The 9,804-nt window shown below is 31.7% G+C and overlaps 1 pseudogene; it reads left to right on the top strand.

Annotated features, from left to right (window-relative positions):
• Positions 1-4,629, top strand: part of LOC106457671 — a 65,688-nt pseudogene extending 61,059 nt beyond the window's left edge.
• Positions 4,630-9,804: the final 5,175 nt, after the last annotated feature.

A 9,804-nucleotide genomic window follows, 5' to 3' on the forward strand; every position in this document is an offset into this window, starting at 1 on the left:
CTATTGTGGTAAATTTCAGTTGTTTTTTTTAAAGAGTACATTGCATTATTTAAAGATGTGTTGAAGTTCGTTACCAGCATTGAGTCAAACACTTTTATGGGGCATTAAGAAAGGCATATATTATTTGGTATATTAATATTAAAAGAAATGAAGCTTACATTCAGTACAAAGTTAAATACACCAAACCATACTGACAAAGCGTAAGCATAATACCTGTAAGAAGAACAGTGCTTTTTTGCAAGTTTTCCAAAGATTTTTGACTTCTCAGTGGGTGTAATTAGACAGAGTTCTCAATTGAAGAAGAAATTTATATATGCATCTATTGACATTTGTTGTATAGCTAATTGTTTTAGTAATTATTGTAATACCATGACATGTATTTATTTATTTCAGCCATATTAAGTTTTTAAGATGTATCTCCAATTTTTTGTTTGTTTGTACTATAGATCCTGGAAGCTTTAGAGAGTGATTCAAATGGTCAACGTGTTTTCCTTGCTCACAGACTGGAGGCTGTAGCATGTATGCTTGCAGGGGATGAAACAGTTCAAGTCTAGTTCCATATTCATAGTAACGTCTATATTTACAGAAGATGAAACAGCTCAAATATGGTACCATGTTTACAGTAACATCTCAATCTGTAGATGGAACATCTCAAATATGGTACCATGTTCATAGTAGCATCTCCATCGGTATGAGATGGAACATCTCAAATATGATACCATGTTCATAGTAGCATCTCAATCTGTCGGAGATGGAACATCTCAAATATGATTCCATGTTTACAGTAGCATCTACATTTGCAGAAGATGGAACATCTCAAATATGATTCCATGTTTACAGTAGCATCTACATTTGCAGAAGATGGAAGTGTTCTATGTTTACAGGAGCAACTGCATTTGCATTAGATGGAATGTTTCAAATAGACGGTATGTCAATGGTAGCATCTATATTTGCAGGAGGTGGAACAGTTCAGTTGTAGCATGGTAGTTAATGGTAATGAGCACATTTACTGAAAAATGAAATGCCTAAATCTGGTATGTCATGTTTATTCACTTATGAATGAAAGAACAGTCCAAACCTAAATCTTTATTTACTGGATTGATAAATCTTATACAGATGGAAAAACCAAGGCGTTAGAACAGTAAAATGCTGGTAAAACGTTTACAGTAACATATACATTTACATGAAATAGAACAATTCAAGTTTGACACTATTTTTATTGTAGCATATAAATTTATTGGAGATGGAATAATTTGAGTTTGTAACTACGTTTACAGTAGTATCTACATCTATAGGAAATTGAACAGTTCATGCCTACTAACATGTTTTACAGTACCATCTCTATTTACAGAAAATGGAACACTTCATGTTTACTAACTATCACACTTACAGTAGTATCTACACCTACAGGAAATAGAACATTTCATGTTTACAGTAGTATCTTCATTTAGAGTAAATGGAACACTTCACGTCTACTGTTATGTTTACAGTAGTATCTCCATTTAGAGGAAATGGAACAGTTCGTGTTTACTATCATGTTTAACAGTACTGTCTCCATTTAGAGGAAATGAAACATTTGATGTCTACTATCATGTTTAACAGTACTGTCTCCATTTAGAGAAAATGAAATAGTTCGTGTTTACTATCATGTTTAACAGTACTGTCTCCATTTAGAGGAAATGAAACATTTGATGTCTACTATCATGTTTACAGTAGTATCTCCATTTAGAGGAAATGAAATAGTTTGTGTTTACCATCATGTTTAACAGTATCATCTCCATGTACAGGAAATGGAACAGTTCATGTTTACCACCATATTTATTGTAATATCTATATTTACTGGGCCTATAAGTGTCAAGTCTGCAACCGTGTTAACAGTAAATCTGTACTTATAGGAAATGGAACAGTCAAAGTCACAATGGATGATGCGAATATCCCTTTCTAGCTGTGATCTCATATAGATGAGTTTTTGTTGTGATCATCTCTTCTGAAAACTGGTTTGGCCTTGAAGACATCCAAGTGCCTGTAGTGAGGACACTGAAGGAACAGCTTGAAGATCTTTGAATTTTTTCTCACGATCTCGCAGATAGAACTGTTTACAGCCAAATGTTGATTAATCAAGTTAACTGAAACTTCAAGTGTTTAGTGTCAAAGTGTAAATAGGATCCACGGATCCGATTTTGTTAGTCACTCCACTGTAACTTTACTAGTATTTAACTACTTGTCAGTGTTCTCGAAGAGACTAAATAGGGATGGTAATATACTTACACATCTAAAACATATCTAGACACATTTGTGTTACTGAAAAGTTGGTGCTACATAATTGCAACCAATGTGACTAAGAGATCACACTTTCTTTGTATTTCTAGCCCACGTTACTCGTTTCGATTTTCGCTGCGCTCTCCTCTTATTATCACACAAACACCTTCTTTTTAAAGTGAACCTTGTTGTCCTTATTCCTCTTACATTCAGTTATCTTTACCGTAAATTTTTTTTTCCCCAGCTAGATTTGATGTTTTAATGTCATTGGTAGACTCTCTCCTTACGTTTCGCCTATTTCTTCAAAGAGTGGTCTTGAGCAGTTTAAAAATTGTTTCCGACAACACTGTGTTTCTTTAAAGGCCTCTCAAAACGTGAATGAAAAGATTTCAAATCATTTTGAAATGGCCATTTCTCGTATGTGCTAGTAAAGCGCAATAGTTCTAACTTTAAGAGATTTGTGGTCACCATATCAATAAACACTGTGTTGTTATTCCAGATAAACTGGATTAGGCGGCCTGGATTTTTACGCCCAGTAGGTCACTGTTCTACCAGTGATTTTATACGTATAAAATTGTAATAAAGTAAAGATAATGAACGGGTGCTGGCTAATCAAAATGTTAATCTGTCGTCGCAGAATGAAATTCAACTAATTTCGTTTGAGAGATATTCTTTCAAGTAGACTGACATCCAAAATGTTCCATAGGTCTGCTATGTGAATGTGACAATCTCTCTTTATGTGTCAGGTTTACAGAATTGCGACTTTAATGATTCCAAGATTAGTGATGTAAATAAGAAAAATATGTTGTCATTTAACTATGCACACATACGTATATGTTTTTTGTGCTACTGAACTCGGTGTATTTTTCCCTTGTTAGCACCTTTGTCTATTACGAGTTGAAATTCAAAGGTGAAACCACGTGTGTTTCAAAGCTTTTTTGCTGTTCTTAAACATTCGAATTAATCCTTTCTTCTTGAAGCTTTATCTCCGGTTCTAACATCGGTTAAGTATTGCCAAATTCAGTAAACAGGGTATATAAATATACATAGATATATAATTCATCTTTTACTCCGTTTTATGTAATGAAATAGAATGAACTATAGTAGCAGTTATAAATACTTGTATATAATGTGGAAACGAAATCTTTTTCAGTATCTAATTTTCGTAAATTTGTTAACAGTGTCAACAACGTAAAATTAGTGCTTTATAAGAGATGTATTTTATTTGTACTGCCAAATATTCTTGCGATAACAAATTAATGTAAAATGCAGTAAATATCACCAAAAAAAAAGAAAAGAAAGTAATTGCAGCCTAAATTTGAGAAAGGAGAATTGCTTGAAAGTGAATTTCGATATCTTAATGAAATCTGAAATATACTATTGTACGCTCTAAAATAATTCAAAAATGTTATCGTACTGGTAACGTTACTTGCAGCTTTTAGATGTATAGCTAGTTAAAAACGCTACTTTTATGGCTGTAAAATCAACACAATTACGTTACTATGGGCACTGCATCTTATTCTGAAGTATAGTTATCAGTTTTAAACACTGACAGGCCTTTCTGTATCCAGATAATAATTGTACACAAACACCCAGGTCTACAAGGATTGAATATAATTATGTATTACTGGGTGCATTGATATACTACAACTTAAGAATATAATTATGTATTACTGGGTGCACTGGGTGCATTGATATACTACAACTTAAGTGTAATTCATAGTGCTCATCGGTGCTGATTTTAAAAGTGCTTTGCGTGGTGCATGTGCTTATAAATACTTGTGAAGTGAATCTTTAAAACTAAAAAGAAAAAAAAACAACATATAAACTTGGCGTAGGAACTAACTTTCTTACCCCTGGTCGTTATAGTTCCCCCTCATACGAATGTATGTGTTCATAATGTGTCACTGATCATGCACGGGGCAGCCAAACAATTTAGTAAAAACGTATCTAATTTAAGTATTAACTGGCCTCTTATGTTACTGAAAAAATATTCCTTTACTGAAAGTGTTTAATCTTATGTGTTTACTGAATAATTACCGTATAATTTTAGTTGCCAAGGTAAATCCTTGGGACGGTAAAAGTAGGTTCAAATAAATATTTTCATTTTATTTCATATTACAAATAAAAAAGAAAAACAACAACAAAAACATCGTTCTAATCAATAAATGCCTTTATTTTCTCACTCATCGCGACACACACACTAGTGTGTCGTGCGGCCAAAACAACCTGCTGCATGACACGCTGTGTTATTAACAGGAGTGATAGTTTAGCGATTTTACACCTTCTATATCTCGGATTGTGGTAATCCAAACTATCACATATTTTCAGTAGATATGATCTACTGGACTCTTACTTCACATACCAAACTTCAAGGCAACCAATTAAGAAATACCTGAGATATAATATCTCTAATTTTGATTGAGTTATTTTTTTTCTTCGCACTAAAAGTACGGAAACTTTATTTGATAGAAAAGAAAAACATACTTTTAAGGATTTTTTTTTCATGTTTGGTACAATAATAGATATTTTGAACCTGCCATTAATACAAGCTACGTGTGCAAAGTTATTCAACAAAAACCGCTCAAATTTCACAAAAACATTGCGCACGCCTTCGCTAAAAGTCCGTGAGCTATCGGTCTAACATTTTTAATACAGCCTCACCTAAGAGTAAAAATAGATTGTTTCTAGTTTTTTGTCATTCAAATTAAAGACGGCTGATTTAGAGCAGCAAAACTATAAGGTGAAAGGACATAGTATTGGTTTGGCCAAGTAAGTTAGATCAGCAGTTTCTAGCTCAAGTTTTCAAATGAATCATACGGGTGAAAGGTTATCATTGATTATTCATTGCCAACTTTTCAGCACAAATTTACTAAATTTTATGAAATTATCCTAATTAATGAGCGTTTAGCGTTATATGATATTAGCTTAATCAATTAGCATAAATAATAATGCTTGATACGGCTGTACCGATTGCATGGGAGTGATGACAAGAAACTGTTAATCTAAATTCAATGGCGTTACTATAAAGGAAGCTATTATCACTGTTTTAGAGAGGAAAAACACCACCATATATTCTAAAGAATCTGGTTGGTTCTGAAAAGTATAGGTCTGTTCCGAATAATAGGGTTGCGATCTTAAAGCTAATGTTGGTTACTATCGAGTTTCACTTTTTTTATTTTCTATGGTTTGTTGGTGTGCATTGATAAAAAGTCATGATATTTAATCAAAAACATCTTAGGTGTGAAAAAAAGAAAGGGTCGGCCAAACTGGTAGCTACATTATAGCATTAATAAGAATTTTACAGAAAATATTCATTCGTTAGTTAGCTAGGCCGCGTATTTTGTTTTACCCAACATCATGCCCCAAGTTGAACAAAAACGCGGCCTGGCTAACTAATGAATGAATATTTGCTGTAAAATTCTTAACAGTGCTATGGTGTAGCTACCAGTTTGGTCGCCAATTTTGATTTCATTCTTTTAAGTCGCACACTCAATCCTTTTTAGGCTTCACCTTTTTTTTTCACACCTGAGGTATTTTTGATTAGGCAATAATAACCATAAATATGGGTTTCAGTAAATCTCTTCACACGTTTTCGGTGTTGAAAAAATACTTTGGGTTACTAATAATTAGAAGATTTTATTCTTCCAATGTGCGACATCTAGTGTAGTAAGGATATAACTAAATCCAAATAAACCGTTTTATGCTAATTAAAACATTGCAATTGTTTTTACTTACCAACAAACAGATGAGTTTTTGTTTTAATCATAAACGGTATATGATAAGAAAAACTATGTAAAATTACTCTTTCTTACAAATCGTCCATAAGAAAGAAAATAAAAGCAGAAAATTAACGTTCTTATTTCGCAATCATTGATATAACTACGTTGTATTTGTTTTCTAGATTTTTTTTGTGATCCACCTGTACATTATTTCAATGCTGTTGTCTAAATTGCTTGGTCTTTGAATAATAACACATGATTATAATGTGCCATGATATTAAAGCAGAACGTACAGGGTGAATATAAAGAAAATCTCGGATTTAAAGAGATTATACGTTAAAAAATAATTAACTAAATTTCACCAGACGCATGTTTAGAATAACTAGTTTTATTCGGTACAGATGTTTCAAAACCTGTCGCAGAAATTGTTTAATACGCTTTTCATTATTCTTAGTCAGTGTATCGTTCTTAAATGAACAGTGTTCATTGATTCTTGTAATATCCTGCACACTGACACGCAACTTCGTAATATCACTAATCTCGTTGAAAGAGAAATAAAAGAAATCAATGCTAGTTTACGAAAATAGAAATTTGGGTTTACAAATACACTGTACTGTATTTCATCTTGCAAGTTATAGAAAATGCTTTAATAGATAGATGATTTTACCGTCTTAGTCATAACTGGTAATACAATAACCATAAATATGGGTCTCGGTAAATCTCTTCACCCATTACGGTAATGAAAGAAAATAATTTTTTTTACTTACTAATAGTTACATAAATTTACTGAATAAAGCTTAATATGTTCAATGTGCCTCTGGTTAAATTTTGTTTTCCCGGATAAGTATTTTTAAGATATCATTTTTTTAAATAATTGTTGTTTTCTTTTAAATAATCACCCTGTATTTTTAACACTATAAAAGAATGTTCTCGTTAGTGCGCTTCTGCATTCTACACGTATTTGACGAGATGCTAGCAATAATTTTCGCGCTACATAAGTACGCAGAATGTTTGAATGGGTGTTCTAATTTGGGACATCAAAAGTCAACACATATTGTGCGAAATACAATCAGCATGGTAGCAATGCTGTGGAGTGGGGGACTATTACAAACCCAAAAATGCTAATGCTTCATCAGAAGAATGTAGAAAACGTTAAATACCATAAGCAGCTGTGCTATAATTATATAAGCATACTTTTTATATCACAAAAATAAGAGGGTCGGACGACCCCTCTGCGTACGTGCGTGGTACTCGCTATAAATTTAAACCTATATATCACTGAAGGCCTTTTTACTGGAACAACGTAACTGTTTAGTATAAAAATGCGTGTGTCAGCCATTGAGTGATGATATAATTATACTCCGTTTTCAAAGTCTTAACGTTAGTATGTTTCTTAACTGTGACTGGCATAACGTTCTTAAGGTTTCAACAATGTTTTGCTGTACAAATAACTTTGCTTAAAGGATCATGCGCTGTAATATTAATACCCAATATTTCAACCTGTTCAAAAAAGAAATCTTACTTACTTACTGTGAAAGCTGTAAATTGTAATACAATATACTTAATTTCGTTTTGAGTTTACTTACTTATTATTATTTCACCAGGATGTTAAATTATGACTTACTTACTGTAAAAGCTGTAAATTGTAATACAATATACTTAGTTTCGTTTTGAGTTTACTTACTTATTATTATTTCACCAGGATGTTAAATTATGACTTACTTACTGTGAAAGCTGTAAATTGTAATACAATATACTTAGTTTCGTTTTGAGTTTACTTACTTACTATTATTTCACCAGGATGTTAAATTATGACTTACTTACTGTAAAAGCTGTAAATTGTAATACAATATACTTAGTTTCATTTTGAGTTTACTTACTTATTATTATTTCGCCAGGATGTTAAATTATGACTTACTGTGAAAGCTGTAAATTGTAATACAATATACTTAGTTTCGTTTTGAGTTTACTTACTTATTATTATTTCACCAGGATGTTAAATTATGACTTACTTACTGTAAAAGCTGTAAATTGTAATACAATATACTTAATAAGCAGATAAACTAAAAACGAAACTATTATTTCACCAGAATGTTAAATTATGACTTCGAGTTTTTGCAGTATATAGTTGCGTTATTTATTCAAATTCCTGTGGTACTAGGAACAGTTCCATTTCGCGCGACTGCATTTTTATTTTGCATTGTATACAGTTTATGTGTCATTTACTAATCTGTGGTACTGTTCAGTGTAAATCATCATTTCAAATATTGTTGTAAAAATATTTTATTTGTAAAAGCAATTTCCTTTTTTTATTAAACTGACTCCAAAGTTCATGAAGAAGAAGAAGAAATGAATGTGTTGCGTTTTTAAAAAGTAAAAATATAAAATGCAATTTTTTGATCATTAAATTATATGGAAATATACCATTACAGTGATATGATATACATATGACTATAAAGGCCAGCACAGCTCCCCCCTCTGAGGCTTGTATTAACCGATATTATTATTAGTAGTAAGTTATTACAATGTTGTTTAGCCACGGAATGTGATTTTTAAGGCCAGCACGAACCCCCAGTTTCAAGATTAAATAATCAAATCCTTCCAATATAAAACAGGGTATTTTAGGGAATAGTTTCCCTATGATTAAGCTTCCAAATTAGTTTTGACATAAAAAATTACGTACTTACACACGAGTATTTGTAAGAGTTATCAAAATTGGGTATATTATTCTAAAGAAATCTTACTCTCATATTAAAAATTTATATCTAGTTATGATTTTTGTTCTGGTTACATATTCTTGCACTTTCAAGCATAATAGTGTTTTATTCTGAATTTTTCTCAGTATCAAACACAGGCTGAAATATTCGTTAACCTTTTATGATGATATGTTGTATGAGGTATTTTTGTATTAAAGTTTTATTTTGTTACCTTAGATGTAAAGGGATAATATGGATTAAAACGGGAACATTTTATTTAGTACACCAGATTAATTTGTAATTTAGAAATGTAGATTAGTAAATATGCTTCTGCTTGGTTTTAAACTATTCCATATGTAAAGGAAAATAATCCTGATTTACAGTTGCTGTTTTTTTTTTATATTTATAAATATATGGAGACAAAATTAAATACTGAAAACAAAACCATATGTATGTCTGCTTTTTGTTCTCTCTACGATGTACTGTAATAAATTTGATCTGATCAACTTAACTGTATTACTGGTTTCATTCTTTCTTTTAACCCAGAATACTACAAGTTGTTCTTTTAAATAAATTAGGAGGGTCAAGCCAGGAATTGCATTTGCTATAAAGATCATCATTGTGTGTGTGTTATCATCCATCACCAAGAGTTGTCTGGTTTGATTACCGTAATTTGTTGTATGGTAACTGGATAAAAAAAAACAACAACCTGAAATTCGCAATTTCCACTTTTTTTTATATATACACTTTTGGCTCACATCACCCACAGTTAGCTAGCTGCCTCGATTACCGTGATGTTTGGTATGGTAAATGGATACTGCCTGACGGTGTATTTGGGCTATTTTGTTTAGAATTTTCGCCCGAGAAACCGAATAAAAAATATTTAAACATGAAATAGGGTACATTTCCGATTTTTTCATATACTTTTAGTTTTGAATTTAAAGACACAAGTACTTAATCAGTAAATGAACCAGTACACAAGTTTTAACCGTTTTTGCGTTAAAATTTGTGTACTTGAGAATATTTCCAATGGTCGAAACGTCGTACCTGTTTTTAAAAATCTTCTTCTTTACTGTAAAAGCTGTAATTTGTAATGAATTAATATTTATAATCGGTAAGTAAACTAA

The sequence above is a fragment of the Limulus polyphemus genome, unplaced genomic scaffold (assembly GCF_000517525.1).
Source record: "Limulus polyphemus unplaced genomic scaffold, Limulus_polyphemus-2.1.2 Scaffold360, whole genome shotgun sequence".
In the NCBI taxonomy this organism is placed as follows: domain Eukaryota; kingdom Metazoa; phylum Arthropoda; class Merostomata; order Xiphosura; family Limulidae; genus Limulus; species Limulus polyphemus.